Source organism: Cetorhinus maximus, chromosome 14, assembly GCF_964194155.1.
Source record: "Cetorhinus maximus chromosome 14, sCetMax3.hap1.1, whole genome shotgun sequence".
NCBI lineage: Eukaryota > Metazoa > Chordata > Chondrichthyes > Lamniformes > Cetorhinidae > Cetorhinus > Cetorhinus maximus.
Window position 1 is genome coordinate 12021561 of NC_135892.1, and position 20899 is coordinate 12042459.

Here is a 20899-nt window from a genome sequence, read left to right on the forward strand (position 1 = left end):
AATAACTTGCAGCAACGAAAGCATCCACCATTTAAGCTCGAAATGGAGAGTAGCAATTTGACGAAAGGATTTGAGTAGCAGAATATGCACCGGAACCCTGATGTTATTTCTGTGGATGAAATCTCTGAGGATGTAGTGTTTCACATGCTTTGCCAAGAATTCCGACTAAGATGTTTCAGATTTTTTTTGCCAAAGCCAAGTGCCATGGCGTAAATGTTATTTATTTAACATATTCAGAATCATATTTTAATAAACGCCGCGGGATCTTGTAAGCTCATTGAGTTTGATTTGTACAATGCTTTCATGCCTCCAAATGTTTGGTACGCATTGAATGACACTGTTGTCGTTTCATCTGTTGTAACCATGTATTGTAGCTGTTCCCCTCTTCCAAACAATCATTGTTCCTTCTGTATAAAGAATACAACAGCATTGGGAAGGAAAACTTAATTTTAAATGAAGGCACACAATACATCTTCACCTGACCAAATAAAAGATTCCATTTTAAACATCATTTTCTTACCTGATATTATGGCATCTTTTGAAACAATTTGTTTTTAAAAATACTTTAATAAATAGCATTAACCCTTATCTTGCTCATATGGTGATTGGCTCTTCCTTTCACACATATAAACTAATGATCCTTGGTGCAACTGACTGGCTTTCAGTATTAGCATTAATATTATATATTAGTTTAGAATTTACTGTTTAGAATTTAGAAATGACTGTTTAATATGTTTTAGTTTTACAGAGAATTGTGCAAAAGTGCAAAAAAAAACAACATTCAGAAAGGTCAAAATGCTAACTAAATAATCATCAGCATGTTCATCACAATCAGTGTTTCATTTATTGTATATATTTGGGATTTATATCCTTTAGTGTTTTTGTTCTTTTCATTAATAATCTATTTATTCAATGCCAAGTTAGTAACAGTATAACTATTTAGTACTCTCACTAATATGGATCATTTCAGACCTGTTACTCCTTTTTTTGCACAAATGTTTCAAGTCAATTTTAATTTTGCTTTGTAAGAACTGACTGTTTCAGATTACTTTTAGTTACATGAGGAAAATATCACCGCATTGCAATTTGGTGATAAAACCACACATGCCTGTCATTACCTTTTGTACCATTAAAATAAATCAGTTTCTAACAGTACAAAATCCTTAGTCACGCTATTTCTCCCTCCTACCCCTGCCAATAGCTTTCAGTAGAAGTTTAAGTTCAATGCTTCTGTAATAGTAGCGATCTCTCTATACAATGTGCGGGATTTTAAAACTAACAAAGGAAGGAGAGTTCTTATGGAAGTCACTCTACTCAATATCACTAAGAAGACTTTCCCCTTATTTTATGGCAACGCCTCGTGGTATATTATAGTTGCACTGGACCAAGGGCTTTATGCTTACAGTCAGGGAATCTGCGCTTCTTACACACCCACACAACTATACGTGTCATCTGTCATGAAGAATAGAAGCAAACCTTTCATAATGATGCTGATATGAAACAGAATTGCCTGTGAGGTTGCTGTTTATAAGGAGCAAAACTGAAACCAGGTTTAATCTTGAAATGTCAAGGTATTTTCAGGATTTTTTTTTTAACATCGGTGTTGGGTTGATTGTGGCTTGATGTGATTTTGCAGATCTTGATTAATCTATAAATTTAAAAGAACTTAATCCCTCATACACAGATAGTGACGTCACATGGAAATTGTTATATACATGTTATGTGTCCGTGTCTGCCTGACTGTTCATGTGTGTGTGTCCATCTGTGTATTTGTGTGTGTCTGTGCATCTGCTTGTGAGTGTATAGGTGTCTGCATCTGTCTGTGAGTATATGTATCTGTGTGTGTATATGTAGGTATGCTTGTGTGTTTTCTTGGGTTTGTCTTTGTGTGTGTATGTGTGTATGCTTCTTTGCTTGCAATTGTGCATCTATGTTTGCGTGCACAGGTCTGTGTGTGCATGTGCCTGTGTGTGTATATACATGTGTGCATCTATGTGTATGTGTATTTGTCTGTATGCTTGTGTGTTTACTTGTTGTATGCCTGTGTTAAATATGTTTCATTGTAAAGCCTCCACTGAGTGGGTTAATGCGGCTGTCAAGTCTCCAGTTAAAAGTTATGGGCAGGATGTTTGGGTTGTCGAGCGGGCATGGTGGGCGGGCCCGGGAGCAGCCAGGAAACAGGCCGCAGCCCGCAATCAGCCCCCGACCACAAGTTCACGCTGACTGGCTGGCCAATTAACAGCCAGCCAGCGTGAAAGGTGCGCTGAGAAGCTTAGCGCTGCTGGGGGTGGGGGCGGGAGGAGGGTGAGCGCTGAAGTCAGCGCAGGTTCGGTGGGGGGTGGGGGGGAGCATGCGCAATGAAATGTCCCTGAAGGCAGGGGGCTGCCTCAGGGAGCTGAAGAATTTTAAAATCAAAAATAAAGGTTTCGAAAATCGGGAGACAATGTCTCCCCATAGGGCTCACTCACATCAACACAAACATAACAAAAATTATGGCAAAACATTTAAATTTTTTTGAATTAATGTCGGAAGCCTCATCCTGCCGATTGATGAGGTTCCCTCAAAAATGTAAAGGCCGCCTGTCCAATTCGCCCACCCGCCAACCGTCAGGTTGTACGGGCAGCATAAAATCTGTCTTAATTGCTAGTTTAGTGGCCTTAATAGGCCTCTTAATTAATGCCAACTCTCGCGCCCACCCGCCGACCAGACTGTCGCATGAGTGCGCGATAGCGTGGGACACTCGCCCAATGCCATCGTGTGCTTTTTTTTACGCCCGATTTGGGTCTGGCACACGTCCACCCACGGGACATAAAGTTCTGCCCTATATCCTAGATTGTATGTGAGTATCGCAAAGTATAATCCTGAAAAAAAATCACTTCACAACAAACAAACACTGTGATTTGAAAGCTGCAGTAAATAGTTTCATCACACACAGTGTGATATCTCATGGCTGTTTATATCTGACACTTACTTAGATGAGGCCTTTTTCAAATATTTCTTTAATGTCAGAAAGTGGGATAACTTTCCCCTTGAGCTGAGAGCACTGGCTTCTTTTGGAGTAGCTGCTATATAAGCTGTTATATGTCACAGCAATGGAAACCCCCCGTAACCTACACGGACAGGTGTCATTCATCTTGAAGAAAGAATAAGAGCTCTGTAAAGTCAGCTAACAGCTTCCGTAATTCATTAAGAGCGTAGATTCCCTCAAAGTTTATAGGTTTATTTGCTCCTCGTAGTTTTTAACTGTTTTTAAAGAGTTTCAAAGTTATGAACCTGTGAACTAAATCTTGTCAGAATGCATCAGATGATGGGAAAAATAAACAGAAAAATTATTTTCAACAATAAGGTATTGTGGGAGGAGGGATTTGTTTTTTCTCTCCTTCAATCTTCTCTCCTCTGCCCTCTAATGCCATTCGTTCCGGGAGTATAGGGTGAGCTGCTCATGGGTTGTGGCAGGTTCGCCCAGACGTCAAACTATTGCAGAATCTTCACAGGCGATTCTATGAGTGAAGGTCAGCAGATCAGTCAGGGGTGGAATGCACCAGGTTCCTGTTTTAATGCTGTGGTGATGGCTTACCAATACCTGCACCATTTTTGACGGTTTCATTTTACCTGTTTGGTTGTCTTCTTGATGATATTTGCAAACAAATTCACGATGACCTAGCACACGCACACGGGGAGACCGTGTGCAGGCTGTTTCTCATCAAGGGAACCACGCCAGGGATGGAATCATGGGACTTGTACTGCGTAAGTAAAAGGTCCCAGGCTTCAACTCCCCTCGAGGACAGTGGGAGGCGCTCAACCAAACCCGCACAGTAGGGCATGGATGATGCAGCATGTGGGACGTGAGGGACAACCCAAAATGTGAATGTGGCAATGGGTCCCAGACCTTGGAGCACATCACCTCAACCTGCCCGCTAAGATATGTTGCAGGAGGAACCTCATTTCCCCACTCGCCATCTCAGGAGGTCATTGAATGGATAGTCAAACTAGACATCACAGTATTACCTTTTCCCATCAGATAGGAGAAGAAATATTAATGGCCTGTGCACATCGTTGCAAAAGCTACAGGGCAGCAATCAGGAATGTGAACCTTGACAATTTCCTGTATCCCCCTCCATCGTTAACTCATGGACACTGTGCCCAATTCTAATGGCCCAACTATTAACCCACACTGAGATCGGTAACTCAACTGAAACTGCTTCGAACCTGGATCTCTGACCCACGCTGTTTAATACAATGCCAATCACTATTTCTGACATTAATTCAACAGGGGATTCGCTGAGCTTCTAACACAGAACATGGAGAACTTCAAAAATGTTTCCTTCTCATAGAAAATGCAACAAAGGTTCACTAGACTTGTTGCTGGAATAAGGGGATTGTTCTTTGAGGAGTGAATGGGTAGGCTCGGCCTATATTCCCTGGACTTTAGAAGAATGAGAGAGGTGATCTCATTGAAATGTATAAATTCTTAAGGGGTAGGTGCTGAGAAAATGTTTTTCCCATTTGGGGAATCTAGAACACTGGGTCGCAGTCTCAATGTGAAGAGTTGGCCATTTAGGACTGAAATGAGGAGACATTTCAGAGGGTTGTAAATCTTTGGAATTCTCCAGCCCAGAGAGCTATGTGTGCTCCGTCACTGAGTATATTCAAGACTGCGATTGATAGATTTTTGGGTGTTAAGAGAATTAAGGGACATGGGGATAGTGCAGGAAAGTAGAAAATCAGCCAGGATCTTATTCAATGGCAGGGAAGACTCGAAGGGCCAAATGGCCTACTCCTGTTCTTAATTCATATGTTATAGAGAGGTCCACAATGGATCAAAATGACTATTTTGTTGATCTGGGAATACCTTACCACTGCCCTCAGAGAATCAGACAGGTGACAGAATAAGTATTTCTACTCTTTGAACCCTCGATGATTTATATGCTCCCTCCACTTTGTTGGACTATATCTGACTGGTACAGAACAGAAATAACAGAATTCCCACATTCCCGCCCACCCCCCGCTCCCCGCCCCCGACCTTCCAGCCCCAAAGCACGGAAGAAAGGAAAGAATATGAAAACTCAACATTCACTTTTACGAACTCCAATATTTTTTCTTTAAAAGTGGCACAACCCCTTCTACTCTTTTTACGAGACTATAAAAAGTATTTACTTTGTAACAGCAAGTAGGGTTTTTTAATAGGCTATGTGGAACTTTTAGTGAAGGTGACATTTGCCCCCTATGAATAATGTACATTGTGGGGATCTGGTGTCCGATAGTTTTATAAACACTGCTGAGGAAAGTTGGGACAAGTGAGGATGGGGTCTGTTTAATTGCTTGCTTCAGTAGTTGGCATGTACTCATGTTTTTTACTGGAAACCCTTTGCTCATTTTCTTTTCTGCCTTGCACATCACCTTGTTTCCTCAGCCCTTCTCTCCTTTATCTTGACCTGTTCTCTCGGATCAGATACAGGCAGGTCCAGCGCTAAACAGATCCAGATGAGTCCAGCTCTGAAACTGTCCAAACGGGCATGAGGAGGTGGGGAATTGTCAGCTCTGCAAAGAGGCTGGAATTCCTCAGCCATAAAAATGGGATTTATCACCACTCTACCACAGTCACTGCAAGCAAACTTCTGCGGAGATGAAATTGGAAGGCCAGCCCGGAGGGGCTGCAGCACTGTACACTTTCTCTCAGCCACGGGTCAATGTTTTTGCAAAAGTCTTGCACAGAAAAGGGATCAACTGCATGCGAGGTGAAGCATTAAAACCAAAACCCTTACATTCCCTACTGAGGCAAATGAACCTGCTAAAATAGGTGACTTTCGCGATAGCTGCATAATTGAAACCAGAAGCAGGGGATTTGATAAATTACCCGACCCCGAAGGAATGTTAGGTCATAAATTTCACTGCATTTTTCTCTGTTTTCTTTATTCTTTTGCTGTGGCAATTATCGACAAAGAAGATTCATATTTTTTTTTCTTTTATTTGTAAAACAACTGATTCAGGAATAAGTAAATTCCCATTAGGAAGCAACAATGAACAGGAACACAATCAAGGTACATGGATCACAGATTTTCAGCCAGTCAGTTTGGGGCTTTGCCTCTAATTGTTCTTATAAGGTCTTTTCACTTTCGCTAAATTGCTCAGAAAGAGCATGGTCACCTGGAGAACACTTTTTATAACCCCAGTTCGGGTTGGTATGACTTAAACCTACCGTAATTCAGCTGGTAGCACTTTTCCCTCCGAGTCAGGAGCTTGTGGGTTTAAGTCCAACTCCAGGATTTGAGCACAAAATTCATAAAGCTGACACTCCAGTGCAGCACTGAGTGAGTGCTGCACTGTTAGAGGTGCTGTTTTTGGATAAAATGCTAAACCAAGGCTTTATCTATCCTCTCAGGTGGACGTAAAAGATTTCATGGCCACGATTCCGAAGGGGAGTTGTCCCCAGCGTCCTGGCCAATATTTATCCCTCAAAATCACAAAAGCAGATTGTCCGCCATTATCACCTTGCTGCGTGTGGGAGCTTGCTGTGCACAAATCGCTTGCTGAGTCTCCTACATTACAAGAGTGACTGCACTTCAAAAATACTTCAGTGGTTGTAAAGTATTTTGAGATATCCTATGGTCGCAAAAGGCACTTTCAAAATGCAAGACTTTTTTTTTTCCTTCCGCCCCTCTGTGTTTAAAAGGTTTTTCCAGCATCGGTCACGACACGAGCTACAATACATAACGCGGTCCTGAAATAATCCCGGGCCTCATCCGTGCCTATGTTGATCAGCTGATCTCAGCCGCTGAATTTCACAATTAACAGCAGGGCCCCGGGCTAGGGAGGAAGGATGAGGAAATAGAAGAAAATACTTTGGGCAAGTTTTCTGTCCCGATGACGCCTGCTGGAGAATGGATGGTGGGTCGAGGTGGGTTTGGGCTCTACTGTTTGACAGATCTTGAGTTTGACAGATGCTGCCTGACCTGCTGAGTGTTTCCAACGTTTTCGGTTTATATTTCAGATTCCCGGCATCCGCAGTGTTTTGCCTTTTGGGTTTGGCTGTGGCTTCCTCCTCCCACCCCCACCCCCCCACCCCCAATCAAATACCCCACTCCCAGTTGCTCTGGTAGGTTCATACAAGAGAACAGTCAGCAGCCGTGGTGCCATAAGATAAGATGGACCCTCAGCAAAGGGGGAAGATTATTTTTTTAAAATGACAATGTTGCATGTTCCAGCACACCTGGAATGAAATGGGAACAACACAATTTCAATCAGTGCGTACACTTTAGTGAAACTTCTAAGGGGGTTCTTGCTGTCTCATGGTAGCACACTGGTTAACACAGTCACGTAAAGTTCCTTTATGCATTACTTTAACACAGCTGTTAAACTGCTTATTTTAAATAGGTTAACAACAGCGGCAAAATACCACACAAAGAAATTTTATGTAAACTCATTAATCAGCGTGCTACTAGAGGGAATTAAACTCTTTGGAGAGCGCAGGAAAATTGTAGTTTTCAAACTGTGAGAAGGAGGAGAGAGTTTCGTTATTACTTGGAAAGCAGAGAGCAGCTCTGTTAAAAATATATAGTCTGTTTTATTTTACCTTTATAGATCTTTTTGATCTGCGGTAAGTAATAACATATTTTAGCCCTATTTATGAAATGGTATGACACTTAATGTTTTATTTTTTTTAACATTAAACGTGTGTTTTGGTCTATAAAACTGTTAATCAATCCACTGGCAGTAGTGAATTATTGCGAGCAAGACCACGACTGTGTGTACAGACAGCACAGGCATCAGGACACAAAGAAACACACACACAAGAAACAACAGTTAGTCAGTCACAGAGAGAGAAAAAATGCCCAAACTGCTGGTCACCTCTCAGGGGACAAATTGATGTCAAGTTCTGCTGTCTGTCAGGATTAAATGCCCATTTGGTTTTTACTAACATGTGGTTTAAGAACAAAGGAGCTCAAGTCTCTCCAGTTCCTAACAAAGCATCTCAAGTTGACGAGTAAAATGCCTTAATCCCTCGCTTAATCTGAAAACACCACGGCCACATGGTAACACGGAGGACTCCTTTTTTTTGGCCGTTGTTCCTCTACATGCTTGAACCGAGCAATGCTGAGCTGTGCTTCAGCAAAGGGACTTTATCAGTGACCAAATCCAGGTACTTTGTTCCCAGTCTAGCTCTACCCCAATCATTTTTCTCCTTAATCTACTACACTTCAAACAGGATCAAGTACAGCGGGGGGAAATCAGATGAATATACATCGTCCTGCAGGACCTTGAGGGTTACATGCTGGTATGATTGGCCTTTCATCTAAATGGACTATAAATACACGGCCATCAATCACTGATTTCCAACATTTGTTGACTATTGCTCTTAGTCATAGGACCAAAAGGACATCAGCAAAGCTCAAGCAAGCTCACCAAGGCTTCTGTGTGCTCAGTGGTGAAGTGAGCATTCCTGGCGTACAATTTGCCCTGAGTTGAGTTTTTAATTCGAGTGTTTACCCCTTCGTTACACCACAGCAATATTATGACAGTTTAATATCACGGCATTCGGCTAACCAAGCGGAGACAAAACAATTTTGATTTGATCTTCAAAGGGATAATTAACTAACAGGTTTTTTTTTGTAATTCCTTTCTTAACATTTCAGTGTTGGGACTAAACGATAGCATACAAATCAACCACAGAAAAGGCAGCAGAACCAGCAATAAGTATTAAGATCAAACCTCTTTATTAAAAGAGAGGGGAATGTTTTTAATGATGCTGCTGATGCCAATCTTGGACATGATATGAGGATGGCCAGTAATAGCAGGAAATAAATGAGGAGCATCTTAATATCTTAACTTCTGTTTTCCCAGTTATGTTCCTATCCAGTAAATTTGTCTGTGCAGGGTATGAATAACCCCATGTATGATCAGTGAGTTTGGTTGCTGGAAGTATATATTTGAGTAGAATGTACTTTTCACACTCTCTTACAAAAGTGCCAGTAAGTTTCCTGAGGCCGCTTTGATGTCCCGCTCGTCAATTATTCTTAGGAACGGGATCTTCCTCTTCCAGGATCTGAGTTCACCTATGTGAGGTGTTTTCTTTCTCTCCCAGCTGAGCTCTGTAAATAAGTATTTCTGGAAAACACTCATCTGATATTCTGTGCACAATCATCTGCCTGGCATTTTTATTGCAGAAATTCCCAACGGACAATGCTGCAAAAACACAAAATCATTTCATAATGTTGTGGGGAATTTATCCCTAAGGGTCAGATAAAATCTTGTTCTTTCTCTCTCTATCTATATCTCTCTATCTATTTCACTCTCTCTATCTCTATCTCTCTCTCTCTATCTATTTAGATATAAAATACATAAAATCTTTTAATCTGCCTATTAGGTAGAATTAACAAAAAAGGAACACCTAAATTGGTGATCATTTCTTCATCACTAATTAGCTCTCCAACTTTAACTCACTGGTCTAGCTCACATCTTTCATTTGGGGATTGGTGGCCTAATGCCTATTGACACTTGTGTTAAGCAATAATAATGCTGAGCGAACCATTCTTTGTTATACTAAAGAGCACAATGACATTGTGAGAATTTTGTTGCAGTGGGAAAAGTATGATTCCATTCCTTGTCTCAGCTTCCCAAGTGGAAGACCGTTGGTGACCGTTCAGTCATGTTGCAATGGGCATCATTTATATTCGTACTTTCAACTGAGGCTAAGATTTCAAAATGTCAAGCTAGAACTCATTGATTGAGATACTAGTGGACATCTTTGTCCATGAGTTTAACAGCGACGTCACCATGTTCAAAGTAATTTAGTTAAACAGGCTATAAAATCTGATATTGCAAACTGATAGGGCTGGATTTAAGGGACCACTTGCCCCAAATGAAAATGTCAGGTTCGCCCACATGGATCCAACTGCTTTAAGGTGGGACTTCCCCGCCCATCCCACCCAGAAAGTCCAACCCAATCGAATGGCCGGCAGCTCTCTGATCCCAGCAGTGCCACTGGGAGTGTTGCTCACTGCTGGGATTGTAATTGTCCCCATGGCCGAGGAACCAGGACCAGGATGAAAAGTAAGTTGCCAGGAGGGACGGCGGGGGATGGTGGTTGCAGTGGGCGAGAGTATCACTGGGGCCAGGCTCAAAAGCCAGTGGGCCCATCAGGGAGGCACCCCCTGCCCACCCCCAGCCCACACAGTAAAAGCTGCCAGGCTGGATATTTAACGTGGGTCTCCCCCACCACTGATTTTTTTAATATTCATTCGTGAGATGTGGGCAATTATTGCCCGTTCCTAATTGCCCTTGAGAAGGTGGTGGCGAGCTGCTTTCCTGAACTGCTGCAGTCCATGTGGTGTAGGTACACCCTGGAAAGGAGTTCCAGGATTTTGACCCAGCGACAGTGAAGGAGCGGCGTTATAAGTTCCAACTCAGGGGGAACTTGCTGGTGGTGGTGTTCCCATGCATCTGCTGCTCTTGTCCTTCTAGGTGGTAGCGCTTGCGGGTTTGGAAGGTGCTGTTCAACAACGGAGTTGGCAGGTTGAGGCCCTTAAGTGGCCATTAATTGGTCCATGGCGGGGGCACGGGTGGGCTAGCTACCCAACTCCTCCCCTACCACAGGTAAAAGTACGGAGGGGGCAGGGGTGAGCAGAGAGGTGATGGGCATGAAGCCCAAGGCATTTTGCAGGTTTCCCTGCCTCAAACCCCTTCTCGGGAGGCCAGAAAACCCAGTCCTTGTCTTCAGGTTACAGCAATCATGAAATATATCCTAATATAATAATATTTTAATTGCGTAGAGTCAAAAGTTGGTTAAAAAAGTTAGTCACAAGACTGGAAACGCTTCCCCAATCTCATGTGCTGTAATATGCAATAATTTGACCTTCCCAATCTCTATACTGGGATTATTAGACATTGAGAAGCATAATAGAATGCAATTTGTAATATATTTTGTGTGACTATTCTAATTATTTGCATTTCAGGTTCCGATTCCTTCCCCCTCATGCTCAGACGCTGATTTCTGGTGTGTGCGCAAGTTGGGCCATCTGCTCGTCATCGCCTTAGATTCACTTGTTAGACAAAACACAGCTCCAGCATGTTGGACACATGAGCTGTCAATTAAAGCTCTCCAGCATGCTTTCACAAGAATTGGGGAACAGAGGACGATGGAGGAAGGAAGGATATGGGGGATGGATGGTGGAATCGTGTCAGATTGGGCAAATTTCCAGGAACATTCATGCCATTCTTTTGAGTCAGGATTTGAGGTAGAGAAATCTGGCCATGCTATAGTGCATTAGGACACAAGAAACTGGAGCAGGGGCAGGTCATACGGTCCTTCGAACCTACCTCACTATTCAATAAGATCATAGCTACCTCAACACCACTTTCCTGGGCTACCCCCTGATTCCCTTAAAGTCCAAAAGTCTGTACATCTGTTGATTTCTTGTGTCCAGCTCTGGAGTTCTCCTGGTTATTCTCAGTAATGTGTTTTGAATCTATATCAATGCCAATTCCTTGTTTTCCGTTTGCAATGAAACGCCTAATCATGAGGAAACCATGTTGTTTTCCAGAAGTACATTAATCGCATTTGATCCTTGATTTCCCCTCCTAGAAATAATATTCCAACGAATGGCTTAGGTAATGTGCCTTCATTGTACATATACCCACACTGGTAGCCAGGTTCTCTCTCTCTTCTTCCCATGATCAAGTCTAATCTAACACCACAACTTCATTGCAGTGCCATTATCGAATCTAGAGTAAAGCTCAGGGACTATAAAGAAGAGCCATACGGACTCGAAACGTTAACTTTGTTTTTCTCTCCACAGATGCTGTTAGACCTGCTGAGTTTTTCCAGCATTTTCTGTTTTGTTTCAGGGATTATGCTTGCTAATGGAGTTATAGTGCTATCATAGTACTTAAAGAAGTTGTGATTAAGTAAGATCTTAAAGCCATTATTCAGTTTGATTTGATTCTAGAAAATCTTCTAGATCTTTCTCCCACATGCATTTATCTAGCATTCTCTTAAGCGCACCTACGTAATTCTCCTCAATTACTCCTTGTGGTAGTTTTCATTACTTTCCTGTTTGCATTACTTTCAAATGAATTCCAGAAACTCCTTAAAGTTACTTCGGCTGCAAGCGTCTGCTGTAATTCTCAAACTGCAGCCTTGTTGTCATCATGTTTGTGAAACTCAGCAAAAATTAGTTAAACTAACATCTCAATATTCGGTTATTACCTTGTTGACATCGCTAACTAATCACACAACAGTTTCCAATTCTTTTTTTCAGAGGACCCAGCCATTCATTTCCCGGTTTCTGTGCCTGATCAAAGTTTGCAGGATTGCAAATTTTCCTGTATTATGCTCAATTCAAATTTAGCTGATTGATGCATTCTGTTTATTTTGATAACATTTCACAAACACAGTGCTTTTCGTTGAATTGAGAAGCGATTGGTTGCTCGTCCTCCCACTGTTTTTCTTAATGGGAAGGAGTAACTCCATTAGTATTATCCCAGAACCTGACTTCCTGTCTCAAATGTTCCCTAGTGTTCCATCAGTCTGCCTCTCTGATGAACTGCATCAATGTTTTTATAAACTCAGTATGAGTCATGAATCATCCTGTGTGCAGTCTATTGCTACACAATCTAAAAATCTGATGACAGTTTGGACATTTTTAATTTTGTTCTCAGTTGTTATTCCATGCTTGTTGTGAGGGTAATCACTTTACTTCTTAGACTGGTTTCTGGTGCACAAATTTCACAATATCGATAGAGTATGGGTTTTAATTTACAGGGCAAGCCTCTGCCTGGTAAACTACAGTCAAATATTAATCTCTGCTTTGCCAGCTTTCATTCACATGGTCGAAAATTCAAGCAAAATGGCCCTGATTGGTTCATACAAACCAGAGCGCCTCATTTTAAATTTAAAATAGGAACAGATCAAATCTGTCTGAACTTTATAAAGTGCTCAAACAGCGCAAACCCACCTCTCCGACCAGGCTTTTGTTCAGCAGTTCTAATATCTCCTTACACGTGTCAAATTTTCTTCGATAATTGCTGCTGTGAAGTGCTGTAGGGCTTTTTAACTACATTAAAGGCGCTGTATAAATGCACGTTTTTGTTGTTTTGTGCTGAATACCACCACCTATTTTATAGAATGTTCACAAGTAGACATTTGATATCACTGTCGTTCAACGCTGGTAGATAGAAAGCATAACCTGTGTGTGTAGCTTTCTTTGAATTCATTTAAACTTTGGATGCAGGGCGCCTTAAGTTTCAGCTTATCCAAATTCAAAGCCTGGTCAGAAATACCTCAGTACACAGCAGATGAGTGGTGAATCCTCCTCCCTCCAAGGTTCAAGGGTGATTCAGAGAGACATTGCTCATTTCATCCCCGGAACACAAATAATATGGATACTTTTGCACGATAGTTTTCCAGTCAGCAGGAGCACTTAGGCCCCATCACCTGAAAATTGATTAGCACACGACAGTTAAAAAAAAATAGCACTTTTATAACGGATATAAAAATCCACATACTTGTTAGTTGACCCCTTCCATCAACATCAAAGGTTTATAAAACATGGCAGTATGCAAACCAATGAGGCATTACTTAGATATAATCCGGACAACGCAGATCCAAGCACCCCGCTGCATCTGAGGGAAAAAAAACAATTTTCTTGAAAGAAACACCCTCTGAATCATCCAAATTCTGCCAAGAATTCTTCAGCAAAGTACCCCGGGTGCCCAAAGTAGGGTTTAAAGTTTATTCTGAGACTGATTACTGCATCTGGGTCAGGGTTTTCGCCCTCTTGTTGTAGTCCTCTACTACCAGCCTTCATCCATGAATTCCTACAGCTGCAGGGTGTCCTATCTATTGAGGTGTCACTCATTTTTAATCGTTATTGGACACATAGCTGGTTTTACCCATTAGGTGGAAGTGTTCGAGCCAGCGCCTGATTTACGAGCACAAAACAACGGGGAAGTTTCCTGCCTGCAATATAAAGTGACACCCATTCTCCGTCAAATTGCAACTCAGCAGCGAACATAGGTGCAGGAGGAGGCCGTTCAGCCCATCGAGCCTGTTCAGCTATTTAATGAGATCGTGACTGAGCTGTGACCTAGCTCTGCTTTGCCCCATAAACCTTAATAGTGTTGGTTAACAAAAATCTATTAATCTCAGATTTAAAATTAACAATTGATCCAGCGTCAACTGCTGTTTTCCGAAGGAAGTTTCAAAATTCTACCAAGCTTTGTGTGTGGAAGTGTTTCCTAATTTCACTCCCGAAAGGTCTGGATCTAACATTTAGACTGTGTCCTCTAGTCCTAGCGACCCCCACCCCCCACCCCCGCCAACCCAGTGGAAATAGTTTCTCTCTCTCTACCCTGTCTGTTCCTCTCAATATGTTGAAAACTTGGTGAATGTTACAATTTACCAACTTCCAGAGTAGGAAACAAAGCTTTAGATCAGCAAATGAAATGAAATGGACTGTATCAAACATTGATGCTAATAGTGAAAGCTGACCCTCACTGAACCATGTGAGAAAGCCCATTACAGACTCAGTTTAGAATCAAACACCCGGCCAGATAATCACCTTCTCCGTCACTCTGTCACAATAAAGCACAAGCCACCAATCAGGCAAGACATCTTCCATCACGGGAAAGACATCAGAAGAATCCCCAAAAGGCACGTGGCCCACAGGATGTGAAGATCAATGGTTTCACTGGGAGATGGTCTGCAAAGTTCACACCGACACATTAATGTATTCATTTAAAAGGGAGAATCAATCTGCTAAAAACTTCCTTTTTCCCTTCAATCACCTATGATATAGCCCTTTTAGGGACAAAATATTGAACCAGTAGTAGTGTCAAACAATGAGAATGGCTGCTGTTGTAACAGTGACAACAACAAAAGCTTGCATTTGTATAGCGCCTTTGGCATAATGGAACAATCCCAAGGTGCTTCACAGGAGGGATGATCAAAACAAAATTTGATACAGAGGCACAAAAGGGGATATTAGGACAGGTGACCAAAAGCTTGGTCAAAGAGGTAGTTTTTACGGAGCATGTTAAAGTAGGAAAGTGAGGTAGAGAAGCAGAGAGGATTAGGGAGGGAATTCCAGAGCTTGGAACGCAGGCAGCTGAAGGCATGGCTGCCAGTAGGGGAAAAAGCTAGCTGACCTTTGGTAGGTCATTTATTTTCACACATCAAACATTGCACATGTGCATTCTTTCCACTGGGTACAAGGTTGCTATGATGGGTCCATACATATCATATATGCTATGATGTGTCCATATATATTATATATATATTTCCACTGGGTACAAGGTTGTTATGATGGATCCATATATATTATATATATTTCCACTGGGTACAAGGCTGCTATTATGAGTCCATATATATTATATATATTTCTACCGGGTACAAGGTTGTTATGATGGGTCCATATATATTATAAACATATATATTTCTACTGGGTACAAGGTTGTTATGATGGGTCCATATATATATTATATACATATTTCTACTGGGTACAAGATTGTTATGATGGGTCCATATATATATTATATACATATTTTTACTGGGTACAAGGTTGTTATGATCGGTCCATATATGTTATATGTATAAATTTCTACTGGATACAAGGTTGTTATGATGGGTCCATATATATTATATACATATATATTTCTACTGGGTACAAGGTTGTTATGATGGGTCCATATGTATTATATATTTTTTTACTGGGTACAAGGTTGTTATGATGGGTCCATATATGTTATATGTATATATTTCTACTGGGTACAAGGTTGTAATGATGGTTCCATATATATTAGCTACACTGATCTTATCAAGTTTCTCACTTTGGCACCAAAGGCTCCTGCAAAAGGAAGAAATGGTGATCCATTATCCCAGAACTTATTTTTACCAGGCTGAACATGTTTGTTAGCCCCAGCTCACAGCTTATAAACTCGGGTGCATATGATACCAGGCATGGTTTAGCCTTCTTTCAGATCCTGGCAGCACCCTTGGGCCTTGATTTAGACACAAAGCACCCCTGGGTGGACTTTCCTCTGAGCCTCTTGCTGAGTGCCTGACAGGTGTGTCATTCGTGAGGTATCTGTCAGAGGTGAGATACAGCCAAGTTTCACCTTCTTAGCAAACTCCTGATGGGGACAACACTCTCTAGATGGGTCCTATTGCTGGGATGCAGGCAGAAAACAGGAAGGCAGTAATTCCAGAAATCATTCGGGTTGGAGTGGGGGAAGAAGGTGTAAGGGGGGGGAGGCCGGGGGTGGGGGGGTGGGGGTGGGGCATGTTGGTAGAGGGGGAGTAGGAACTCCAAAGTAAGTGGAATGAAAGTCATCTTGAGCTATAGCATGAAACAGGCGGCATTACATACGCATTGCATCTGCCAATGTCGCACTGTTTCCATTATAGTCAATGCTTCTTTCAGCTAGTTCTTCCACTGGAGATCTCCAGTGATCTAACTGATGAGAAAAGTGTATTGCATTCTAACATTACAACCAACATCTACCCCAAGCGGCGGCCCATTGATGCTAGAGGTGTTGAGGAAATCCCAGCATCATAAGTGGAGGTGTAGCTTTGATGTAACCATTATCCCAGAGCCTCCAGCAATTAAAATCTTAATATTCTGGACACTGAAGCAAGCAATAAAGGAAAGAAACTCCTAGGCACCATTACAACGGTCATTTTGTTTGAACACCTTTGTTGCTTTAACTATAAAAATATTGGAGATCGGATAAAAAGGCTAAAAGCAAAATGCTGCGAATGCTGGAAATCTGAAACAAAAACAAAAATTGCTGGAAAAACTCAGCAGGTCTGACAGCATCTGTGGAGAGAAAGACAGAGTTAACATTTCGAGTCCGTGGGTGACTCTTCTTCAGAACTAAAAAGGCTGTTTGGTTGGCTAAGGCTGCTACAGGCATAGTTGGCAACCGCTAGATATAATGGGCTTCTGCCCTTTATCCTCCTTATTTCACCTGGGAACTAATCATTGCCAAGGTGCCACAAATTGGAAAATCTATCCTCAGGTCTACAGAATGGAAGGCAGGCCTATTCTAAACTCAAACAGAAACAGAAATACCTGGAAAAACTCAGCAGGTCTGGCAGCATCGGCGGAGAAGTTTCTCCGCCGATGCTGCCAGACCTGCTGAGTTTTTCCAGGTATTTCTGTTTTTGTTTTGGGTTTCCAGCATCCGCAGTTTTTTGCTTTTATCCCTATTCTAAACTCATTTTCCATTTTTGTAAACAAACAATAAATGTAAAATGAAAGCCTAGTTCAAAAAGGAAATCTGAAATAAAACCAGAAAATGCAGGATACACAAAGCATCCAAAAAGGAAAAATGGGCCCATATTTTGCATGTAATGCACCACCAGCTTTAGCACAGACACATTGTAAAAGTCCCTCACTTTCTCTCTCACATACCGATGGATCTTCTACACATTTTCCTGCGATTTATGGTTTCCAATCCTAAGACAATATCTGACAGAAAGTATGCAAAAGTGGAAATGTTTTGAAATAAAAACAGAAAGTGCTGGAAAACTGCAGCAGGTCTGGCAGCAACTGTGGAGAGAGAAACAGAGCTAACGTTTCAAGTCCAATATGACTCTTCTTCGGAAGTTCCACAGATGCTGCCAGACTTATTGAGTCTTTCCAGCACTTTCTGTTTTTATTTCCAATCTCCAGCATCCACAGTATTTTGCTTTTATGGAAATGTTTTGACTTTGTTTTGAAATCCCTGGTTGAGCACAGAACAAGGTAATAGGTAACAAGTTAAAGTTGCATGCAAAACAAAACCCACATCAAATAGAAGAGATTAACTCAGTATTTGGCTGATCAAGCAACAGACTGTCACCTATAAAATCGAGAGAAGAAATCCAGGTCAGCCTCAGAAAGCCTACTGGCACAAACAAGGGCATCAGCGTGGCAACCGAGATAGGTGCCATGTTTTTGCAAAATTTCTGTGCACAAGGACTGTTGTAAACAAGGTATAATCCAGTTCTGTGGGGATTCAGAGACACAAAATTGATTGATGACAGATGCTGCAAAAAAAGGAGGCAAATGCAAGAATGCTTAGAACCAGATAGACATGGAAACAAACATAGGATAGTCTAAAACTATCCTGGAGCAGGAAAATTGGAAGCTGATATGAAACTCGAGGTAATCCATGTGAAGATATAACTATTCTTTGAAAATATTTTGGTATCAAGCTATCCTATATAGAGGTCACAGAATAGAAAGTAGCATCTCTTGTATAACAGAGAAAGTTGTTTTATTCCAGAAAGCCTGGGCAGAGAAGGATAGAACTGGTGCCTAATCTATTGACTTATTTACTGAGATACATATTGCAAACACGCACCTCCTAGCCCAACAACCACTGTTTCAGTCTGTGCCTATTTATAGGAGCACAAGTGAATCCCCAGTTGCCTCCTGCATGCGATGAAACACACAATATACAATTAACAATGGTGACCCCAAAAACCAGCAAGTCCACTCCACTGCCATTACCATAACAGAGTTGGTCTCCTCTGCCCTTGCCAGTTACACCCAAGCCCATTGGAGAGTCTCGGGCATTTACATTAAGTGACTCCCCAATGAGAAGAAGCAGTCTTTCCCTAATGATTCTATGAAAATTCTCCATGTTGCCTTGTCACTAAACACTCAAACAGAGGAAATAGTCTTACTCTCTTCAAATTATCAATCCCTTCATCATTTAAAAAAAACTTCATTAAACCTTCTCAAAGCCGTCTTTATTCCAATGGAAATAGTCCCAACATTTCAATTAGGGATTCCCATTCATGCTATCAACCTGGTGAATGCACATTGAGTGGTTCCTGTTAATTTAATGTATCGCCTACAGTAGGGCACCCAATTCTGTGCTCCATACTCCAATTGTGACATAACCATTGCTTTGGCCAAATTTATCCTAACCTCTTTGCTATTGTGCTCTATCGTGCTATTTATAAAACCCTGACTTCCGCTCGTCATTTCAAGGCATCATGTGTTTGCACCCCCAAGTCTCTATTAATACACACCTTTCGGTCCCTTCTTCTTAGGCAGTCCCTCGGGATCGAGAATGACTTGCTTCCGCTCCAGTTTGATGGGTTCTGAGATGGCTGATAAGTCCAATGCACAACCTGCAGAGCCTGCCACATGGAGTGCTTGGAAGGCCGGGTAGGTTAGTCCTTTGGAGGTTACAGCACTCTCTCTGACATTGTGGCTTTTCCCCTGCACACTCCCGATGAAGCCTCTCGATCTGCTCAGTGCCTTCATTCCTGAATGAACCTTCTCCTTTTTGGTTGATCACAAGTGAGGGTACTCCCATGAGTCAGCGGGGGTGTTTGACCTCTTCAGGGATGCTTTGAGGACATTCCCAAAGTGTTTCGCCGTCCTCCTGGGGGTCTCCTGCCTCTATCAAGTTCCAAGTAGAACAATTGCTTTGGGAGTCTGGTGTCAGGCATATAAATGAACTGACCCGCCCAGTGGAGCTGGATTTGGGGGATTAACACCTCAATGCTGGGCAAATTGGCTTGGGAGAGGAAGTTGCTGTTGGACCACCTTTGTTGCCACTGGGTTTGGAGGATCTAGACCCATACCTTTCAGTATGTTTGCATTGAGTTTATCCTCCCTTTCCTTCAAAAATTCATTGCTCAGAATTCTCAGGTTAAATTGCATTTGCATTCTACTAACTTGTTCATGTCGACCTGAAGTCTTTTATAAGCTTCCTTGCTGCTAGACCAAACCCCACTACATGTGAGTCATACAAACATACAAATTAGGAGTAGGAGTAGGCCACTTGGCCCTTCGAGTCTGCTCCGTCATTCAATAATATCATGGCTGATCTGATTGTAACCTCAACCCCACGGTCCTGCCTACACTTGATAACCTTTCACTCTCTTGTCATCAGCAAATTTTGATATTGTGCTCCCTAAACCCAGGTCCAAATTGTTTCAGTTAGATAGTCATAAATCAAACTGCCAGGGTATTATTCCCAACTGGAAAACCCTGCATATTCAGTGAAAGATGTAGGATAATAATGGTGAACAAGATGCATCAAAATATCCTGAGCTAGTGTGACTTGGATAAATAATTACTCATGCTCCTAGTATGATAACTGATTATTACTAGACTAATTAGAAATGAACTAGTCAAAAGGAACCGTGCAGCCGTGAGGGCCAGGGCATTAACTAGTGAGAATAAAACCTTTCCTCACTTTGTATTTGAGGAGGTGAATTAAGTAGGAGCAGGAATAGCTGTAAATCAGGAAATGGAAAGGAGGGAGGAATTCAGGAAAATTACAATCATCGGGGAATTAGTAGTGAACATAATTGTTAGAGCTGCGGGTTGACAACTCCCTGGGTGCTGTTGGACTTCATCCTAGGGTCTTAAAAGAAGTGGCTACTGAGATAGCTGACACGTTGGTTTTAATTTTCCAAAATTCCCTAGATTCAGAGAACGCTCCATTAGATTGGAAAATAGCGAATGCAACTCCTTTATTCAAAAAGGGAAGGAGACAGAAAGCAGGAAACTACAGGTCACCTGTCATAGAGAAAAGCTTAGAAGCTATTATTAAAGACGCTGTAGGAGGGCACTTAGAAAATTTCAAGGCAATAAGGCAGAGTCAACATGGTTTTGTGAAAGGGGAATCAAGTTTAACCAATTTATTGGAGTTTTCTGAAGAAGTAACATGTGCTGTGGATAAAGGGGAAGCAGTAGATGTACTGTACTTAGATTTCCAGATGGCATTTGATAAAGTGCCACATCAAAGGTTATTGCAGAAAATAAAAGCTGATGGGATAATGGGTAACATGTTGGTATGGGTAGGAGATTGGCTGGCTAACAGGAAGCAAAAAGTAGGCATAAATGGGTCTTTTTCAGGTTGGCAATATGTAATGAGTGTGTGGCACAGGGAT

The 20899-nt window shown here is 41.8% G+C and overlaps 1 long non-coding RNA gene across 1 annotated transcript in view; it reads right to left on the bottom strand.

Annotated features, from left to right (window-relative positions):
* Positions 1-271: 271 nt before the first annotated feature.
* LOC144690073 (uncharacterized) overlaps positions 272-20899 on the bottom strand; it is a 57034-nt gene continuing 36406 nt past the window's right edge. Inside the window, exon 3 of the long non-coding RNA XR_013578746.1 lies at positions 272-407. This is a non-coding gene — a long non-coding RNA (uncharacterized LOC144690073). The remainder of the gene's footprint in view (positions 408-20899) is intronic.